Consider the following 23391-nt stretch of genomic DNA (forward strand, 5'->3'; position numbering starts at 1 on the left):
TGCTTTTCCATGTTTGTGAAATAACAGTTCTGTCGTAGTATCAAAAAGCATTTGTGAGCACCATAATGGGCGTAACTCAAGTGTATATACCAGATTAACTTACTGACAAGTTCTTCAGATATGAAGAGAGTCCAGTTATCGCTGTCATGGCGAGCGCGGCGGAAAGAGAGTAGTATTGTGCACGGTGTAGTAATTTCTGATTGTTGTCTGGCTCGTGTCACGCTACAGAAATTTGACCTCTTTTTCAGACGTCGTCTTTGCTCTGCTCTCTGGCTATGTCTTTTAATGATGCTGAAATAAAGTTTTCAAAAGCTAAGCTACTTGTTTAATATAGAGAAGGCTGAAATTCGTTTGACAAAATTTAGCGGCGATTTATTGCTGGGCACTGCACAGTGAGCGAGAAAGCGCATCTGCTACAGTATTCTGAGTTCCTGCGATGTGGACAATCGTAAAATCAGATTCCTGTAAATAAAGTTTCCAACGACTGAGTCTGTCATGTGTGAATTTAGCTGATAAAAGAAACGGAATTGCTCTGTGATCTGTGTGTACTGTTGTGTGTCAGCCATATAGAAAGTGACGAAATTTAGTGAAAGCTCAAGCAACACATAATGTTTCGAGTTCGGAGATAGAATATTGTAGTTTGTCGGCATCGGGCGTAATGCCGTCAGCCGAAATTACGTGACCTAGAAATTTAATGGAAGCCTTGCCAAAATGAGATTTATTGAGGTTCACGGCAACACTTTCTGTAAGAAAAGTTTGCAATAGCATGCGAACAACAGAATTATGTTCCGACCAAGAAGGTTCTGCAATTAGAATATCGTCAATGTAAGTGGTGATTCTGTCTTTTAATTAATTTGGAAGAATGAATGAATGAATGAATGGAAGAAAGAATCGCACTGATGAAAGCACCAGAGCTAATAGATAATTTACAAAACTGATAGCAGTTACAGAAACAAAGGAAAGCAGTGTATTTTCTACAATTAGGCTGCAGATGAATTCGCCAGAATCCATATTTTAGATCCAGTGTAGAATAGATCGACGTTCAGTGAAATTATTGTATGATCTCTCCCAGGTCTGCGGACGATCGGCTTCAGTAATGACGATTTCGTTGATCTGACGTGAATTCAACAAAAGGCGAAGTGAGCCATCTTTCTTGTTGACAGCGTGAAGAGGGTATACGTTGGTCTAACATGGCCCGAAGTTCTTGCTTGACATGATCTCGATAAATGAACGGAATGGAATAATGTTTTGCCCTGAAATTCGTAAACAAAACTGGAGATGGTTCCGGGTACATTATTAAATACTTTAGAGTGCTGTAAAAGAATATCTTGCAACTGTTGGCGCTCTTCGTCGGTCGAAGCTTTACATTCATTCACCTTACTGTTGATCGTCTGTACAATATCATAATCTACTTCCTCAGGGAGATTGTTACTACGGAAATATATGTCTGTAAAGAATTTTATATGCCAATTAGTATTCTTAGGTGCTGATATTACCTCTACTCTATTAATTTCTTGCTCCTTAGCTGACAAAGTATTCTGAAAAGTGACAGATAGTTGTAGCATATAGGATTTCAGTATAAGCAATGACTTCTTAAAGTTGATAACAGCGTCATGTTCGACAAGAAAATCCATTTCAAGGATGACGTCGATTGTTAAGAGAGAAACGATCCAGAAATTAGCATGAAATGCGTGATCACTTCTACTCCCTTGTTAGAAATTGCTCCTCGAAATTCCGTCTTACTAAGTGAAAAAGTAGGATAGGTATTGTCAGCCTTACATTTTTGGAATGCTGTTTCATTTATCAGTGTTATTGGTGAAACACAGTCGATCACTGTAGAAAATAAGTACAAACCGATTTTACTTTCAACATCGGGATGAGAAATATTCTTTTGAGTTTGCTGAAAGGTATTATGAGTAGAAGAACTGCACTGCACGTTTTCCGATTGAACAGCGTCGGGAGCTTGTATTCAAGCATTACTAGTGGGCTGACTCTAGTGGCAGAAGATTGCTTTGATGGTCCGATTATATGTACTGTATATAGATTAGATGGGTAGATCACATAACTAATGAGGAAGTATTGAATAGGATTGGGGAGAAGAGAAGTTTGTGGCACAACTTGACCAGAAGAAGGGATCGGTTGGTAGGACATGTTCTGAGGCATCAAGGGATCACCAATTTAGTATTGGAGGGCAGCGTGGAGGGTAAAAATCGTAGAGGGAGACCAAGAGATGAATACACTAAGCACATTCAGAAGGATGTAGGTTGCAGTAGGTACTGGGAGATGAAAAAGCTTGCACAGGATAGAGTAGCATGGAGAGCTGTATCAAACCAGTCTCAGGACTGAAGACCACAACAACAACAACATAGTTGTTTTGGTCTGCAGAATGCCGCGTTGGATGGAAACGAACATTAGGTTAAATAAGAATCAACTGAGACTGCTGGGGCTGATTGTGATGAAAGATGCTGCTGCCAAAATTAAGCTAAAATTGTTGATTATTCCCTTCATGCTTGTCGTGAAAATTTCTTTGTTGATCGTTTCAAAGCGACTGTGAGCATTGATTGTTGTGGGAAAAGTTATTCCCTTACGGTTGCGTAAAATTACTAGACTGGGCTATACTGGCAAAGCTGGGCGATGCAACATTGACTTTCGGTTGGGTTTGTCGACCGTATTGTTGGATATTTCCGGGCTGCGGCAAGAATTGCGGGTGGAAACTGTGATTGTTGGCGTCGAAATTCTGATATAGTTGCTGCTGCTGAGTATGCTGGTTGTCAAAATGTTGTCTCTTATTAAAATGTTCATGAAAATCGTTATCGGAACCAAATCTTTTATTTCTCTTGATATGGAATGGGCGGGATAGCTCGTTGTAACCGAATGAGTTGTTACCTCGATTGTTGTTATTATAGTTTTTATTGACAAATGAGTAGTCCGACTGCTGAATTTCTAGTAATTGTAATAAGTCCCTGAAAGCTTAAATGCTTTCCTTTTGCTGTCCGCTGAGAATGGAAACTCGTAATGAGTGCGGAAGTTTTGAGATGCGTAATTGTATGAGCACAGATAGGCTATGCGGTTGGGTCAGGTACTGGGTTTGTTGAACGATATATTCAAAAAACTGGGTGACACCTGGTAAACTGGAGTGTTCAAAATTCGGTAAACTGATTAGCTGGTCTTTAATGCCTCGCTGAGTCGTTTCCGACCAATACGCAGATAGAAATGCATTTTGGAACTCTTCGACTGAGTGACATTGCCTTGCTATGGGTCTCATACGCATCGAAGGTTCTCCTCCGAAAAGCTACAGATAAATTCGAGCTTGTGTATCACTGGCCAGTTTGGTGGTAGCGAAAATGAAAATTGCTGCACCCAGTCAAGGGGATGCAGATCGTGCTGTTATGAACTGATTCTGAGATGACTGTCATGTATCAAAGTCACGCACTCTTTGTAGTCCGCTCATATTATTGTGAGGCTGAAAAATAAGTGGCTGTTGCTGTTGCACGTTAGTTTGAAACTGATTACGTGGAGAAAATTTTCTGATATTGTCTACTCCGCCGGCCGTTGTGACCTAGCGGTTCTAGGCGCTTCAGTCTGGAACCGCGCGACCGCAACGGTCGCAGGTTCGAATCCTGCCTCGGGCATGGATGTGTATGATGTCCTTAGGGTAGTTAGGTTAAAGTAGTTCTAAGTTCTAGGGGACTGATGACATCAGATGTTGGGTCCCATAGTGCTCAGAGCCATTTTGTCTACTTCCTGATGCAAACTGTTAACTTTCCTATGTAGCGAATTGTTATCTGTACCAAGCTGGTTTAATGTTTGCTGCATGTACTGATATTCTTGAGATTTGGTGAACGGAATGGGAGCTGTGTCGTCAAGATTTATGTTTGGTTTGATTTTCAAGTGTTTCTTATCTTTCCGATAGCTCATCATATCTTTCCATTTGCGTAAGAATGTGTGTGGAATTGTTTGAATCTAAAGCTTCGACTTGCTTCTATAATTTACGCGTAGTTTTGTTCATCTTTTTTAATTCTGCTTTAATTGTGTCAGGTACCTGCACCAGCTCTAATTGTTCCAGACGGGAGTTTAACGACTCCATGTCATCTGTGTCCACTTTTCTTCGATTTTCTGGATTCGCCTGTCAACAGCGGTTGTGAAATCAGTTACGTCTGCCTGTATTTTGTTCTGTGATTGTCTTACTCTGTTAACCTCTTCTGTAACGGAATTTATAGACTAGCGTCAACAAGGGTTGTAAGACTAGAGAGCAACTGCTATTCTACTTCCTGTCTTTCTACTGCTAATGGCTGTAAAAACTGATTGTTTTCGTCCGTGTGTTTACGGAGAAAGTCTCTCTCTTGTGAAGTCTCAGTGTGAACTTTAAGACGTGCATGTAATCGAATGTCTTATTGATCTATTCTTTCATTAACTGATTGGATTGCATCTGCAAGCTTTTTATAGTTTTCACTACATTGATATCTTAAAGCATTAATGTCATCTCTCAAAGGTTTGGTTCTGTCAGCGCACTGCCTGGCTATGGCTTTAGTCTTATCGGAAAGACGTTTTTCACTGCCCTTAACGTCTGTATCTACCTGTGTGAAACGGTTAACAGTAGTTTTTGTGTACGATTTAAGCACGTCACGTATGGTGGAAAATTGTTCATCATTTTTATTAGATCGTTCATAGAAGTGAGTGGTGGTGTCACCTTGTATTTCTCGTATAATGGAAAATTGTTCATCATTTTTATTAAACCGTGCATTGAACTGAGTATTTAGTTTAACAACCATTTCATCAGTCTTACTAAAACGTTCACTGAACATGTGCATGAGATTTTGAAACATCGCTTCCATATTACTTGGAAATGATGCGTCGAGTGTCACCTGCGTTGCGCTTTGTGATGTGGACACATCATCTGAAGTCATGGACGTTTCGTTTGTTGCATTATCTGCGTAACTACCGTTTGCGGAATCTGACGGATTTTTACAAACAGACTGAGTACTTTACACTATTGATTCCTCTGACATGCTATTGGCAATCTGATTAATTGTGTGAAAAGTAGGTAAATCACTGACCCCCTTGCGTAAACAATCAAGTTTTGAGTTGTGCACATCAGTCATGTGTAGATCAGCGGCGTCCGCAATACCGGAATTTACCGTCTGATTACTAGTCAAATTAGTGAGTGAAATTATAGTGTCAGGAATTTGTTCATTATTTGGCGAAGCGGGACTCACGTTATCTTTGGTGCTTTGCAACTGTTGCACCGCACAGTGGTCACTATCATTCTCAACATTGTTGTCAGTAAGAGGAAAGCCGTCTATTTCGGTATCTTTAATAGTCGGATTACACGCCGGAACCTTAACACTTTTGCGCGAAATCGTAAATGAAATACTGGGTACAAAATCAAAGACAAAAAATACGGAACAATGAAATCAATGGAAAACAAGGAGCATAACAATGCCGATGAACTGTGGAAAAAATTTATACAAGTGGTAAACTGTGTTGCGCTAAAGAATGTAACTTCTGTTATTGCTACAGAGAGATTGAGGAAAGAGTCGGACTACTTTAATATCAAAGAATTCACAAAGCGAATGACTGGCAGAGCTGTCGCCAAGTGTAACTTTCTTTAATAATATGTAAAGTTTGTTACAAGTGTAATGTTCTTTACTTAATATAACCTTGTCTTATCCAAATTTACTGTGTGTTGTGTTGTTGAGTAAATGGTGTGCTTAATCAGTTTTGCTGTAATCGAAAGAAAAATTTAACCACTTAATCTGGAAAACCAGTATGTAATACTAATAATGAAATTGGTCCCTCTGAAATTTACTCAGTCTCGTGAGTTCTATGGCCCTGTGCAATAAACTGATAAAGCTCCCTATGCAAATAAACAATGAAATACAATTTTCGTAGCCCCTAAGTCGCAACGGAAGTAATCTTGGTATTCTGTTCTCACCACAGTAGCCATACAAAATACTCTATCTTGACTCAGCTAAGTTCAATGCTTGCCATAAAACAGCGTCATACGAAGAATGTCACACGACATGGTAGAGTATAAGGTACTGATAACAGGATATGCTAAGACCGAATTCTTCATTTGGAAAATTGTATTCAAAATAAAGTTTCTCCTTTACGAAATTTAATATGAAACATTTTACATTAACTTCAAAATCAGTGAATTCTCAATTGTTCTACGACTCTCACTTACTGACGTTATTAAAGAAACTTGGATTGTTACACGACAAAAACTCTAACATCGTATAACAAAATAGAGTCCAAAATTTAACTTGTCTGTGTCAGGATTACAAAACACACAAAATATTACAAATCGGGTATACCTAATCAACCTACACATAAAATGAGATGGAAGATACTTGGTTCCTACATTCAAGGGTCAGTACTGATAGAATTAGCAAAAGCCACATTGCGTTGCTGCGTACTTAAGGCTAAATATACAAAATTTCATTACTTTACAAAAGTGTATTATGCTGCGTCCATAGGCCAACAGCTAAATTCTCACAGCTAGCCACTAGCTTTAAGTCTTACGTCCTACCTTTAGCAGAGTGCAACGGCAACTGCTACTGCACCCTGCGCGCCCCTACTTACAATCGATTCTGCCCCTCAGGCAACATGTTTGTTTCAGTAGTGTCAAAGATAGAATCTCTTCTACATGTGATAACCATTTCATGTCATTTTTCATTAAATATATTACAAAATGAGCTCCACGTACATGTGGACCCTCACAAGATAGGAAATACTGCAGAATTATATGCAGACGTTATCTGTTGCCGGAGTTGAAAGCGTGTGGAATCTCGAACTTCAAACAAGTCCTCAGAATGAAAAATGAAATTACTGAATATCATTAAAACTGATTCGAATTTCCTTACAGATCGCCTCGCTGTCGTGGCTGGATCTCACGATACTCAAACTGCAGACCAGACGGCAGCTGAAGTTGCTGCAGAATCAGTCATTGCCTCTCCAGCAACAACTTCTGTTCAAGAACAGCTCAGAGGATGAAAGCCTCTCGTCCACAACAAGCCTGGAGAAATTCTCTAAAAGCGAAGCCCGCTCATCAAGACGCTGAAATAAGAAGTAACTTGTTGAGAAGGAAGACTTTCTTCTCTGTATTTTCCTGGCGTCAACTAATTTTGATTGGCTGGATGATAAATATTGTGAGTAACCGACCATTAAGCAGATGTTTTACGACCCAATGGGCACCGTCCTTATTAGGATTTCAGATGGTTAACAAGTTACAAAATTCGTTGGACTTGGCGTTCCAAAGTGTGTCCTAATCATCCCATCTCTCTGTCCACATTCATGTGCTGGCCAATAAGGAACTCTGCAACCACAGCTTTACTCCTTCCTACAATTTAAAAATTATTTATGTGAACCAGTGGCAGCCGTTTTTACATTTCCTTCAGTATTCGGCTTTGACAGATTCTGGGCGCGGTATTGGTGTTTTGTGATCTTCAATGGAGGAACAAAAACTTTCTGTTCCCACTCCACTTTCTAAGACGTTATCTTAACGGCCCGGTTTTTCGGCGTATTCTGACTGCCTGCAGTTCTTTCCACAATACCAGTTGGTCTGAGACTGCCATAAAAACGGCTCGCACCCCCGACCACACACAGCTCACTGGAAACAGTCTGTTGTCCCTGCACATTCTGGGGGATATAATCCTCATTGTGATTGGTTGGCTGGCGCCAAGGCAGCTTTTATTCAAAATACTGTCCGGTTTGATTGTCTGGCACGGTCCTTCGCAGGTGTGTGGGCGGACCTTCCGCGAATACCACTGGGCATTGTTCCCCCTGGCGGTTTTATTGGCCTTTTCACCTGTGGTCTAGTGGTAACGTCTTTGACTACTAATCAAAACGTTCTCGATCACGGATTCGATACCCGCCTCGCTTTTGATTAATAATCATCATTAACGTTCTAGTCTTCTGGCACAAGAAGTCACCCGCATTCTGCCAAGGGCCATGTCAAAGAGGCTGGAGGAGCGGGCAGAGGCTCAGGAGGAAGAATCAGCAATGAACGACGGTATGGGGATGCAGAAGGCAGTGTAAAACACTGCATTAAAGAAACATAACATTTATCCCCAGGACAGGTGGTCTGTAAGTGAAAAAGTGTCATGACGATCTTTCCATTGACAAGACTCCAAATGAGTCCTCCATTCGGATCTCCTGGAAAGGCCTGCCAAGGGGGAGGTGACCATGAGAAAAATATTGAATAACCAACGAACAGATAACGTTAAACGAGTCGGGGCATGGACTGTCAGAAGGTTGCACGTGGTATTGAAGCTAGAAAATATGAAAAGGGAAATGCAAAATTTCAATGTAGAAACAGCGGTGGTCAGTGAAATGAAGTGGAAAAAAGGCAAGCATTTCTAGTCAGATAAGTGTGGGATAATATCAACAGCAGCAGAAAATGCACTAAAAGGAGAAGGATTCGTTATGAATAGGAAGGTAGAGATGTGTTACTTTGAATAGTTCAGTGATGGGGTTGTTCTTACCAGAATCAACAGCAAACCAACATTGATAAGGATAGTTTGGGTATACACCGACATCACAAGCTGAAGATGAACAGGTTGAGAAAGTATATGAGGATGCTGAAAGTGTAATACATTACATAAAGGGAGATGAAAATCTAATAGTCATGGGGGACTAGAATGCAGTTGTAAGGTGGAGGAGGGGGGGGGGGGGAGTAGAAGAAAAAGTTATAGGAGAATGAGGGCTTGGGACAAGGAATGAGAGAGGAGAACGACTAATTGAGTTCTGTAACAAATTTCGGCTAGTAATGGCGATTATTCTGTTCAAAAATCACAAAAAGAGTGGATATACTTGGAAAAGGCCGGATGATACGGGAAGATTACACTTACATTAGATCACGGTCAGACAGAGATTCTGAAATGAGATACTGGATTTTAAGGCGTACCCAGGTACAGATATAGACTCAGATCATAATGTAGCAGTGATGAAGAGTAGGTTGAAATTTAATCCTCTCGTGGTTTTTACTCATTTTTTAGAATTTATTAAGTTACCTCTGCTGTTACAGTCTGATTTGGGCCAGGATTACAAATAAGTTACTCAAAAAGCTTAACACATATCATTTTTCCAAAACAGAACGTTGGATGCATATGTCTCATTGATCATTTCTGGGACCGATTTTCATCAGAATTATATCACTATAACTCAATACAGCACTTACAAGTGCCTTACTTGCACCAGTATTTAACTTTGTTCAATTGGGTAATAAATGTGTCATTTTTGCCGTTACATATACGTATTGAATCCGTTCTTATTTCCAATAAAAATACATTTTGCAAGTTAGTAAACATTAGTTTCTTTAAATGAAAGTTGTGAAACCAAGGCTAAATACAGAGTGGCGCATTACAGGTACAAGTTAGTGCACATTATTTACTTTACATGAAATTAGTGAAAGCAAAGTGAAATACGCAGTGGTGGGTTACAGGGAGAACAACATATTTCTTCCGTTTTTCAGTCTATTTTACACTGCAAAACCTAAACCGCCTCCTGATCTTTAGTTCTTTTGGAATATGACTCCCGACATTCACACGCCTGACTTTCTCTGGCACAGTAGCGACACGACTTTTACTGGAACAGAAAACAGACGATGCACCCTTCATCACTCTGGATGAAAATCCTTTCGTCACCTCTCTTGCCAATCTCATTCGAAATGACAGCTGGTTTGTTTTTCGTCGTGAGAGTTTAAGTAATATACACCAAAGCGTCAAAGAAGCTGGTATAGGCATGCGTATCCAAATACTGAGATATGTAAACAGGCAGAACACGGCGCAGCAGTCGGCAACGCCTATATAAGACAACAAGTGTCTGGCGCAGTTGTTAGATCGGTTACTGCAACTACAATGACAGGTTATCAAGATTTGAGTGAGGCTGAAAGTGGCGTTATAGTCGGCGCACGAGCGATGGGACACAGAGTCTCCTAGATAACGATGAAGTGGAGATTTTCCAGTACGACCATTTCACGAGTGCACCGTGAATATCAGAAATCCGGTAAAACGTCAAATATCCTACATCGCTGCGTCGTAAAAAAATTCTGCAAGAATGGGACCAAAGACAACAGAAGACATCTTTCAACGTGAGAGAAGTGCATCACTTCTGCAGATTGCTGCATTTTTCAATACTGGGCCATCAACAAGTGTCTGAGTGCGAACTATTCATCGAAAAATCATCGATATAGGCTTTCGGAGCCGAAGGCCTACTCGTGTACTCTTGATGATTGCACGGCGCAAAGTTTTACGCCTCGCCCGGTCCCAACATAGGACTGTTAATGACTGGATACATGTTGCCTGGTCGGACGAGTCTCGTTAAAAATTGTATCGAGTGGATGGACGTGTACGGGTATGGAGACAATCTCATGAATCCGTGGGCCCTGCATGTCAGCAGGAGACTGTTCGGGCTGGTGGAGGCTATATAATGGTGTGGGGCGTGTACAGTTGAAGTGATATTGCACTCCTGATATGTCTAGATACGGCTTTGACCAGTGACACGTACATAACATCCTGTCTGATCACCTGCATCCATTCATGTAAATTGTGCATTCCGAAGGACTTGGGCAGTTCAGCAAGACTATTCGAAACCCCGTACGTCCAGTTTTGCTACAGAGTAGCTCCAGGAACACTCTTCTGAGTTTAAACACTTCCGCTGCCCACCAAACTCCCCAGACATGAATATCTGGGATGTCTTGTAACGTGCTGTTCAGAAGAGATCCCCGCCGCCTCGTTCTCTTGCGGATTTATGGAGAACCCTGCAGGATTCATGGTGTCAGTTCCCTCCAGCACTATTGCAGACATTAGTCGAGTCCATGACAAGTCGTGCTGCCGCACTTCTGCACGCTCGCGTGGGCCTTACACGTTATTAGACATGTGTACCAGTTTCTCTGGCTCTTTGGAGTATAAAAGTTGACAATGGCTAAGTCAACCAAAAAATAAAACAGTCGCTGCCACCATTTCAGTGATCGCCTGATAATCATGTATCTTAGCTCGTCAAAACGATCAACTTTACTCATAGCACTATTATAAACATGTGCTACTTCAGGATATGAAATGCTAAGTGTTGATTAATCATTTAGTTTTCTCTGGTAAGTGCATCATCTCTCCCATTATGTGCAGTGAAAAGGAGGTAGACCGGTTTGATATCGTGCCACTTAACATCAGATAAACCAGATTTGACAGCAAATGTGAATTCTGCGTGGCTTAAACAAGGTAATTTACTCGACAAAATTTTGGGTAGTGCTTTTCTGTTTTCTCTGTCAGTGCCACATCTGTGAAGTCCTTTGTTCTCAGTATTTTCATTCGTCTAAGCATTGTAAAGAAATTGTCAAAAACAACAATTCTATTGCAATTGAAAAGAGGATTAATTCCAATACAACTATTTAGCACATTAGGCGGTCTTTGAATTCCCGTCCACAGGCATCAGCTTCCCCTGTGTAAGCTTCGAAATTTGTAATGAAATCTGTGTCTGAATCAGCTAGGCACCAAATTTTGTAGCCTCTTTTGATGGGTATGTACTGTTTAAGGCTTGTTCTACCTTTGAATGCTACCACTGACTCATCAACAGCTAGTGAAGTAGAAGGGCGATAAACGTACAAGCAGATTTTGTTTAGTGCCGATATAAATGGTCTGATTTTATACAACTTGTCATAACTCGAATCATTTTTTGCTAGCTGAAACAAATTATCATTGCAGTGAAAGTTCTCTATTATTTTTTCATAGCGAGTAAGTGGCATAACATTAGATATAGCGATTACATTTAGATATGGGTCTGAACTCCAGTAACTGGCAACTTCAGGTAACCGATGAACGCCCATTACTATTATCGCGTCCAAAGAGCTTTTAGTTCGTTAGCTCTTTTCACTGTGCAGTATTTTTCTGTTTGGCATACAGAATTGTTTGAAAGCAGATTGCAGCGTTACAGAATCGTCAAATAACTTGTCGAAATACACAAATTTATTGTCTGTCAAAGTGAAGTTTGTTGTTGGTTTTGGTTCAAGCAAAGGTAAAAATGTGTGAAGTCATCAGCCCAGTCAGAATCTATACACTCTACAGCTTCATCATTTTGTTAATAATTCACTTCAGTTTCACTCCCAACACTAATGTTTTCGTCTATCAACGAATCAGGATGCAATACATCGTTGGTACCAATCTGTTCTATAAAACTGTTTGTCCGTGTTTCTAGTGAGTTGCTTGGAGTAGACAAATGATCACAAAAGGAAATGTATTCGTAAACATCATCGTCATCAGCATCAATTTCTGGGTTTCCGGGTTATCTGGCAGTGAAAATAAAAAATCCAGGACATAGCTGTGTCGCAGCTTCTGTAATGAAAATTATAGGTAATTGTTGTAAACCACATGGGGTGCTTTTATTAGCACAAAAATTTACAGAAGAACTGTATTTCTTTGAAATATGAGTATTACAATTGTTGTCGTTGTGGTCTTCAGTCCTGAGACTGGTTTGATGAAGCTCTCCATGCTACTCTATCCTGTGCAAGCTTCTTCATCTCCCAGTACCTACCGCAACCTACATCCTTGTGAATCTGCTTAGTCTATTCATCTCTTGGTCTCCCTCTACGATTTTTAACCTCCACGCTGCCCTCCAATGCTAAATTTGTGATCCCTTGATGCCTCAAAACATGTCCAACCAACCGATCCCTTCTTCTAGTCAAGTTGTGCCACAAATTTCTCTTCTCCCCAATCCTATTCAATACCTCCTCATTAGTTACGTGATCTACCCACCTTATCTTCAGCATTCTTCTGTAGCACCACATTTCGAAAGCTTCTATTCTCTTCTTGTCCAAACTAGTTATCGTCCATGTTTCACTTCCATACATGGCTACACTCCACACAAATACTTTCAGAAAAGACTTCCTGACACTTAAATCTATACTCGACGTTAACAAATTTCTCTTCTTCAGAAACGATTTCCTTGCCATTGCCAGTCTACATTTTATATCCTCTCTACTTCGGCCATCATCAGTTATTTTACTCCCTAAATAGCAAAACTCCTTTACTACTTTAAGTGTCTCATTTCCTAATCTAATTCCCTCAGCATCACCCGATTTAATTTGACTACATTCCATTATCCTCGTTTTGCTTTTGTTGATGTTCATCTTATATCCTCCTTTCAAGACACTGTCCATTCCATTCAACTGCTGTTCCAAGTCCTTTGCTGTCTCTGACAGAATTACAATGTCATCGGCTAACCTCAAAGTTTTTACTTCTTCTCCATGAATTTTAATACATACTCCGAATTTCTCTTTTGTTTCCTTTACTGCTTGCTCAATATACAGATTGAATAACATCGGGGACAGGTTATACCCTGTCTCACCCCTTTCCCAACCACTGCTTCCCTTTCATGCCCCTCGACTCTTATAACTGCCGTCTGGTTTCTGTACAAATTGTAAATAGCCTTTCGCTCCCTGTATTTTACCCCTGCCACCTTCAGAATTTGAAAGAGAGTATTCCAGTTAACATTGTCAAAAGCTTTCTCTAAGTCTACAAATGCTAGAAACGTAGGTTTGCCTTTTCTTAATCTTTCTTCTAAGATAAGTCGCAAGGTTAGTATTGCCTCTCGTGTTCCAACCTTTCTACGGAATCCAAACTGATCTTCCCCGAGGTCCGCTTCTACCAGTTTTTCCATTCGTCTGTAAAGAATTCGCGTTAGTATTTTGCAGCTGTGACTGTAATTTTCACATCTGTCAACACCTGCTTTCTTTGGGATTGGAATTACACTCCTGGAAATGGAAAAAAGAACACATTGACACCGGTGTGTCAGACCCACCATACTTGCTCCGGACACTGCGAGAGGGCTGTACAAGCAATGATCACAAGCACGGCACAGCGGACACACCAGGAACCGCGGTGTTGGCCGTCGAATGGCGCTAGCTGCGCAGCATTTGTGCACCGCCGCCGTCTGTGTCAGCCAGTTTGCCGTGGCATACGGAGCTCCATCGCAGTCTTTAACACTGGTAGGATGCCGCGACAGCGTGGACGTGAACCGTATGTGCAGTTGACGGACTTTGAGCGAGGGCGTATAGTGGGCATGCGGGAGACCGGGTGGACGTAGCGCCGAATTGCTCAACACGTGGGGCGTGAGGTCTCCACAGTACATCGATGTTGTCGCCAGTGGTCGGCGGAAGGTGCACGTGCCCGTCGACCTGGGACCAGACCGCAGCGACGCACGGATCCACGCCAAGACCGTAGGGGACCGCACCGCCACTTCCCAGCAAATTAGGGACACTGTTGCTCCTGGGGTATCGGAGAGGACCATTCGCAACCGTCTCCATGAAGCTGGGCTACGGTCCCGCACACCGTTAGGCCGTCTTCCGCTCACGCCCCAACATCGTGCAGCCCGCCTCCAGTGGTGTCGCGACAGGCGTGAATGGAGGGACGAATGGAGACGTGTCGTCTTCAGCGATGAGAGTCGCTTCTTCCTTGGTGCCAATGATGGTCGTATGCGTGTTTGGCGCCGTGCAGGTTAGCGCCACAATCAGGACTGCATGCGACCGAGGCACACAGGGCCAACACCCGGCATCATGGTGTGGGGAGCGATCTCCTACACTGGCCGTACACCACCGGTGATCGTCGAGGGGACACTGAAAAGTGCACGGTACATCCAAACCGTCATCGAACCCATCGTTCTACCATTCCTAAACCGGCAAGGGAACTTGGTGTTCCAACAGGACAATGCACGTCCGCATGTATCCCGTGCCACCCAACGTGCTCTAGAAGGTGTAAGTCAACTACCCTGGCCAGCAAGATCTCCGGATCTGTCCCCCATTGAGCATGTTTGGGACTGGATGAAGCGTCGTCTCACGCGGTCTGCACGTCCAGCACGAACGCTGGTCCAACTGAGGCGCCAGGTGGAAATGGCATGGCAAGCCGTTCCACAGGACTACATCCAGCATCTCTACGATCGTCTCCATGGGAGAATAGCAGCCTGCATTGCTGCGATAGGTGGATATACACTGTACTAGTGCCGACATTGTGCATGCTCGGTTGCCTGTGTCTATGTGCCTGTGGTTCTGTCAGTGTGATCATGTGATGTATCTGACCCCAGGAATGTGTCAATAAAGTTTCCCCTTCCTGGGACAATGAATTCACGGTGTTCTTATATCAATTTCCAGGAGTGTATTATATTCTTCTTGAAGTCTGAGGGTATATCGCCTGTCTCATACATCTTCCTCACCAGATGGTAGAGTTTTGTCATGACTGGCTCTCCCAAGGCCATCAGTAGATCTAATGGCATGTTGTCTACTCCCGGGGCCTTGTTTCGACTCAGGTCTTTCAGTGCTCTGTCAGACTCTTCACGCAGTATCTTATCTCCCATTTCGTCTTCATCTACATCCTCTTCCATTTCCATAATATTGTCCTCAAGCACATCGCCCTTGTATAAACCCTCTATATACTCCTTCCACCTTTCTGCCTTCCCTTCTTTGCTTAGAACTGGGTTGCCATCTGAGTTCTTGATATTCATACAACTGGTTCTCTTCTCTCCAAAGGTCTCTTTAATTTTCCTGTAGGCATAGTGAGACAAGCCTCTACATCTTTACATTTGTCCTCTAGCCACCTCTGCTTAGCCATTTTGCACTTCCTGTCGATCTCATTTTTGAGACGTTTGTATTCCTTTTTGCCTGCTACATTTACTGCATTTTTATATTTTCTCCTTTCATCAATTAAATTCAATATTTCTTCTGTTACCCAAGGATTTCTATTAGCCCTCGTCTTTTTTCCTACTTGATCGTCTGCTGCGTTCACTACTTCATCCCTCAGAGCTACCCATTCTTCTTCCACTGTATTTCTTTCGCCCATTCCTGTCAATTGTTCCCTTATGCTCTCCCTGAAACTCTCTACAACCTCTGGTTCTTTCAGTTTATCCAGGTCCCATCTCCTTAAATTCCCACCTTTTTGCAGTTTCTTCAGTTTCAATCTGCAGTTCATAACCAATAGATTGTGGTCAGAATCCACATCTGCCCCTGGAAATGTCTTACAATTTAAAACCTGGTTCCTAAATCTCTGTCTTACCATTATATAATCTATCTGATACCTTTTAGTATCTCCATGATTCTTCCAGGTATACAACCTTCTTTTATGATTCTTGAACCAAGTGTTAGCTATGATTAAGTTATGCTCTGTGCAAAATCCTACAAGGCGGCTTCCTCTTTCATTTCTTCCCCCCAATCCATATTCACCTACTACGTTTCCTTCTCTCCCTTTTCCTACTGACGAATTCCAGTCACCCATGACTATTAAATTTTCGTCTCCCTTCACAACCTGAATAATTTCTTTTTTCTCGTCATACATTTCATCTACTTCTTCATCATCTGCAGAGCTAGTTGGCATATAAACTTGTACTACTGTAGTAGGCATGGGCTTTGTGTCTATCTTGGCCACAATAATGCGTTCACTATGCTGTTTGTAGTAGCTAATGCGCACTCCTATTTTCCTATTCATTATTAAACCTACTCCTGCATTACCCCTACTTGATTTTGTATTTATAACCCTGCAATCACCTGACCAAAAGTCTTGTTCCTCCTGCCACCGAACTTCAATAATTCCCACTATATCTAACTTTAACCTATCCATTTCCCTTTTTAAATTTTCTAACCTACCTGCCCGATTAAGGGATCTGCCATTCAACGCTCCGATCCCTAGAACACCAGTTTTCTTTCTCCTGATAACGACGTCCTCTTGAGTAGTCCCCACCCGGAGATCCGAATGGGGGACTATTTTACCTCCGGAATATTTTACCCAAGAGGAAGCCATTATCATTTAAGCATACAGTAAAGCTGCATTTCCTCGGAAAAAATTACGGCTATAGTTTCCCCTTTTGGAATACAGAATCACAAGTCGCTGATGAATGAAATAAATAGGAAGTACAGGGATGCTGAGACGAAATGGCTGCATGAAAAATGTGAAGAAATGGAAAAAGAAATGATTGCCAGAAGGACTGACTCAGCATATAAAAAAGTCAAAATAATCCTTGGCGGAATTAAAAGCAAGGATGGTAACATTAACAGTGCAATGGGAATTCCACTGTTAAATGCAGAGGAGAGAGAGGGTAGGTGGAAATAGTACACTGAAGACCTCTATAAAGGGAAAGATTTGTCTGTTGTAGTAGGAGATGAAACAGGAGTCGATTTAGAAGAGATAGGTATCTAGTACTAGAATCAGAATTTAAGAGACCTCTGGAGGACTTAAGATCAATTAAGACAGAAGGGATAGATAACACTCCATCAGACTTTCTAAAATCATTGGGGAAAGTGGTAACAACTATTCACGTTGGTGGGTAGAATGTATGAGTCTGGCGGCATACCATCCGACTTTTGGAAAAACATCATCCACATAATTCCGAAGACTCCAAGAGATAAAAAATTCGAGAATTATCGCACAATCTGCTTAACAACTCGTGCATCTAAGTTGCTGACAGGAAAAACATACAGAAGAACGGAAAAGAAAATTGAGGAAGTGTTAGGTGACGATCAGTTTGGGTTTAGGAAAGGCAAAGGCACCAGAGAGGTAACTCTTATGTTGTCGTTGGTAATGGAAGCAGAACTAAAGAGAAAACAACACACATTCATAGGATTCGTCGACCTGAAAAAAGGGTTCGACAGTGTAAAATGGTGCAATATGTTCGAAATTTTGAGAAAAACAGGGATGAGCTATAGGGAGAGACGGGTAATATACAACATGTACAAAAGCCAAGAGGAAATAATAAGAGTGGACGACCAAAAACGAAGTGCTCATTTAAAAAAGGTGGAAGACAGGGTTGTACTTTCTTCCAGTAGTGCTAGTACTGTGAGTTTCGCAGGAGAACTTCTGTGAAGATTGGAACGTAGGCGACGAGGTACTTGTGGAAGTAAGATTGTGAGCGCACACTCCACTGCAGAGTGAAAATCTCATTCAAGAAGTTAGCTGCTTTTGAATCCGAACACGATTTTCGACAGTCATGTTTGTTTATGCAGTTGATGTTGCATGTGTAAATGCATGGACTGAGTACAAGAAAAACGCATCAGAATTAGGTATTTCTAAAAATAAGACACTTGATTTGCTTCACTTTAGGGCAAGTGTGGTCAAAGTTCTAACAAAAATAGATAAGCCAACTGCCAGGAAAAAGGGGTGTCCCACTAGTGAGAGTCCAATGCTATCTCCAAGTACTTCAGACCGAGTCAATGTGGAAGTGCGCCCCAAAGCTGACGTTCGTTTGGACAACGCTGAGCATCTTCCTGTGGTCAGTGACAAAACATCGCTTGACAGGTGAAAGGAACCAGGTTGCAAGGTGAAAACCAAATTTTATTGTGTAAAATGTAATATTCACTTATGTCTGGATAGAAAAAAAGTTTCTTTGATTATCATTCTTCACAAGGGCAAAACCATACTTTATGTATATAACCATTAAGTAAGCTTTGAGTAATTTATATATTTTGGTGAAATAAAAATCAAATAAAAAGCTTTGAGTTTTCGACTTATACTGCACCCACTAGGACACAATGTCCTCATTTGGGGACGCGGTGTATCCCCCCCCCCCCCCCCACCCGAGAGAGGCTCCTCAGAATGTTTTATACATCTGAAAGATCATAATTTAATTCGAAGGACTGGATGGCAAAGCCATGATTTTTTTTCAGGAAAAAAATAATTCATGACCGAAAGGGTTATTCTTGGGATGAAGCTAATACTGTTAACAGGAAATGACAGTAAGGATTATACATATTGAGAGGCCAATATCAAAATACCCAGACTCTTGAACAGGGGTAGACAACAGGTTCATGAACTTACACCACTTATTTCCCGAACCGTCCGTTTCTGAGTAAAAAATATCCTTTTATAATGGGAAGAGTTATCGCAAAATATAATACCATATGAGAAAAGCGAATGAAAGTAAGTAAATTAGACCAATTTTCGTGTCGAACGATCAGTCACTTCAGATACCGTTCGAATAGTAAAAATGGCTGCATTAAGTCTTTGACAAAATCCTGAACATGGACTTTACATGACAGTTTACTACTATCGGAATACCTAGAAATTTGAACTGTTCAGTTTCAATAATCGTTTGCCCATTCTGTGAAATTAAAATGTCAGGTTTTGTTAAATTGTGTGTTAGGAAGTGTAAAAACTGAGTCTTACCGTGATTTAGCGTTAGTTTATTTTCTACAAGCCATGAGCTTAGGTCATGAACTGCACTATTTGAAACCGAACCTGTGTTGCACACAACATTTAATACTAGTCTGGTGTCATCAGCAAGCAGAAATATTTTAGAGTTACCCATAATACCAGAGAACATATCATTTACATAAATAAAGAACTGGAGTGGCCCAAGTACTGATCCCTGGGGCACCCGCCACTTGACTGTACACCATTCAGACCCTATATCACAGCCAATCTCAACACTGTGAATTACATCTTTTGCTGTGTGTTGCTAAAGTAAGAAGTGAACTCGCCATATTCTGTAATGGTCCATCTTCTGGAGCAATATTTTGTGATCAACACAATCAAATGCCGTAGTTAAATAAAAAAATTGCCTAGTGTTCGAAACCTTTTGTTTAAACCATCCAGTACCTCACAGGGAAAAGAGAATATAGAATTTTCAGTTGTTAAACGACTTCTAAAGCCGAACTGTACATTTGATAGCAAATCGTGTGATACCAAATGATCAATTATTCTTACATACACAGCCCTTTCAATAACTTTATCAAACACTGATGGCATAGAAATAGGTCTAAAATTGTTGTCCCTTTCTCCCATTTTATAAAGTGGCTTTACTACTGAGTACTTCAATCGTTCAGGAAACTGACCATTCCTAAAGGAAAAATTACAAATATGGGTAAATACAGGACTAACATGTGCAGCACAGAACTTTAATATTCTGCTAGGCATTCCACCATATCCTTGAGAGTCCTTAGTCTTCAGTGATTTAATTATTGACTCAATCTCGCCCTTGTCTGTATAACAGAGGAGTATTTCAGACATCAATCTCAGAAAGGCATTTGCCAAGAGAGTTACATAATTCCCTGTAGAAACTATATGTTTATGCTGAGAAAATGGTTGTTAAATACTATATGTATATCTGATTTATCAGTAGCAGAAATATTTTTACGATGAACAGACTTTATATTGCCGACCTTGTGCTGCTGACTAGGCACTCCATTCACAACTGACCATATGGTTTTAATTTTATCCCGTGAATCAGCTATTCTATTTGCATACCACATACTCTTTGCCTTCCAAATAACATTTTTAAACACCTTACAGTTCTGTTTGTAATGGGCTACTGCAGCCTGATTGTGACTACTTCTAACATTTTTATATAATTCTCACTTTGTTCTACATGTTATCCTTATCTCATTAGTCAGCCTCCTAGGCCTCCTTTTGCTTCCTAGTACCCCGTTTAGAATGTTCTAATGGAAATCAGCTCTCAAAGAGCATTACAAATCTGTTAAGGAAAGCATTGTATTTATCATCTATGCTAACAGCACTATAAATATCCTACCACTCTTGTTCCTTGACAAGGTTTAAAAAGCTCTCGATTGCTGTTGGATTAATTTTCCTACACAGTTTGTAATTATATCTGACATTTCTTTGAGTACAAAGGGCTTTTAGTGTTTAAATTTGTGCATCACTGTCTGAAAGACCATTCACCCTTTTACTAACAGAATGCCCACCTAGTAATGAAGAATGAATAAAAATATTATCTACCGCTGTGCTAAAGTTCCCCTGCACCCTAGTTGGAAAAAACACAGTCTGCATCAGGTCATATGAATTTAAGAGATCTACCAACCTTTTTTCTTGCACCATCATATACAAAATTTATATTGAAGTCACCACATATAACTAATTTTTGGTCCTTCCTATAAAATAAATCGAGAACCCTCTCTAGTTTGAGCATAAATGCTCCAAAGTCAGAGTTAGGGGACCTATAAACAATAACAATTAGAAGTTTTGTTTCACTAAATTGAAATGTCCCTGCACAACATTGAAATATCTGTTCAGTGCAGAACCGTCATACGTCTATGGACTCAAACACAACATTGTTTTTTACGTACATAGCCACTCCCCCACTGCACAAGGAACTCCTTGAAAAACAGCCAGCTAATCTGTATCGTGGTAAAGGAAGCTTCTGAATTGTCAAATTATTTAAGTGGTGCTCTGATACACCAATAACTTCAGAGTCAACATCTATAAGCAGTTCACTAACTTTATCTCTAATACCTCCTATATTTTGATGAAATATGCTAATTCCTTCTGTACTGATGAGCCCTTAGTTAGAGGGACTTACTTTAAGCAGGTATACCTATCAGCTGACATCAGCCTAAAAAAGTTGCAGCTCTAGCACCAACTACTACAGGAATTTTTCCATGAGTGATTCCACCACCACCCACTACACTGTCACCTATAAGCTTAGCCAACCTCCCCTTAACATACCTATTGAGGTGCAGAGGTCATGCCTAGTGAAAACCCGATCTACTGATAGACTGAACTGGCACTGCTGAAAGGTGACCCATGCCCTCTGCCATCAGCGCCCTCTCCAGCCCCATTTTAATGCGCCCAGCCACATTAAGATGAGGCTGATCATGACGCTGAAACAGTTGCACGTAATGCACATTAGTGCCACCACTTTGAGTAGCTATCTTTACCTGGTCACCACCAACATCCTATTCCCCATCCCTATCAACACTGCTCCCTGCTCTACACACTATCAATACCTGAACCCCCTTTGTAAAGTTCCTAGATAACTCCTTTATGCTGTCAGTCACCTGAGCCAACCCTGCACTAGGCTTCACAATGCTGGTGACCTGGTACTCACTCCCCAACATTTCCTGCAACTGCTGGCCCACACCTCTACTGTGCAAACTACCTAACAGCAGAACCTTCTTCTTTGTGTTAGACTTTGGAACTGACCTAGGCCTCCAAGCTGCTGAGGACTGCTGCATGTTCCCTGCATCTACAGCTACAAGAAGCTACTGACAGTTGGTCAAATCTATCGCATACGCGCAAACTATAACTATCTGAATACCTCCTCCTCCTAGCTGCCTTCTTGCCAACTTCCAGTTCCCATTCCCTGCCACCCTTCACCCTCCTCAACCTATCTAGTTCCTCCTTTGCGCGTTGCAGCTGCACCTGAAGGGCACAGATCTTACACTCCTGCTCCTCTAGCAACTTATTTCTAATACAGATTCTGCATTCCCAGGAAAGGATCTCGCTAAACTGCTCACTGGCTCCCCACGGCATTCGCTTCTATGAAAATACTTTGAACAAATGCCACACAGTAACCCACTACACACGAACCTACGACAGAACACACACTTCTCACTCACGGTACAATTTTGCAGTTACTGGAAAAAGCCATACACGTTATCTAAATTCACCTACACCAGCATAACTATTTATAGAACTACCAATATTCGAAATTCTCTTTCTACTAAGAAAGCAACTACTTGTATTAATACTGTCATGTAGAAGAAGGTGTAATTAGATGAATGACGAACACTAACTTCACTTAACGAAGGTTTATTCAGCACTTGCACGTACAAGAGTGCAGAGACAACTGCCTCCGACCAGATCACATTCAGTATATATACGGCTACAGAACATGCCAGTACAACGATTTTTGACGGTTGTGGATACTTCTAGAATGTACTCGAGCCGATTATAAAAATTAAAACTGTGAGTTTTGAACTTACGACCCTCCATGCAACCGTTTAGTATCATAACCACTACACCACGGAGTTCCTCAGCCTCTTCTGCGATATTGCTCCCTCTTTAAGAAAACAGCGTCTCGGTGTTACGTCGTCCTAGTCCGAGAACGAGTCATCGGTCCTGCATACTCCCAATGACTGATTCTCGCCCTGCCGGTGATCTTCTTAGAACTTCTTTTGCCGCTACGCTCTTCGTCACCTTTCCGCTTGTTGACTGTCGCTGGAGCTTCGAATTTACCCTGGGTTGCAGGATCCTTATAGGGCTTAATTCGTAGGATGTGGACCTTATCTCTGATCTTTCGTTGTCTTGTGTCGGGGTCAAAATCTTCAACTTCATAACAGCGGACAAATGTCTTACAACCTTATAAGGTCCAAAGTAGCGCCTGAGGAACTCTCAGAGAGACCAACCTTCCGAATAGGAGTGAAGATCCAGACCAGGTCACCGGGCTGGTAGACAACAGGGCGGTAACTCGCGTCATACCTTCGGGGATCGTTTTTTTGAGCCTGCAGCGTGCGGAGTCGAGCTAACTGCCGAGCTTCCTCAGCTCTGGTTAACACGTGGCCGATGTAGTCGTCGTCCACGTCATCAGGATGTAACGAAAACACAGTGTCCATCGTCGTAGTCGCCTCACGCACACGCACCAGGAAAAATGGCGTAAATCCTGCGGTGTCATGTTTGGCGGTGT

The sequence above is a fragment of the Schistocerca americana genome, chromosome 5, assembly GCF_021461395.2.
Source record: "Schistocerca americana isolate TAMUIC-IGC-003095 chromosome 5, iqSchAmer2.1, whole genome shotgun sequence".
Taxonomy (NCBI): Eukaryota; Metazoa; Arthropoda; class Insecta; order Orthoptera; family Acrididae; genus Schistocerca; species Schistocerca americana.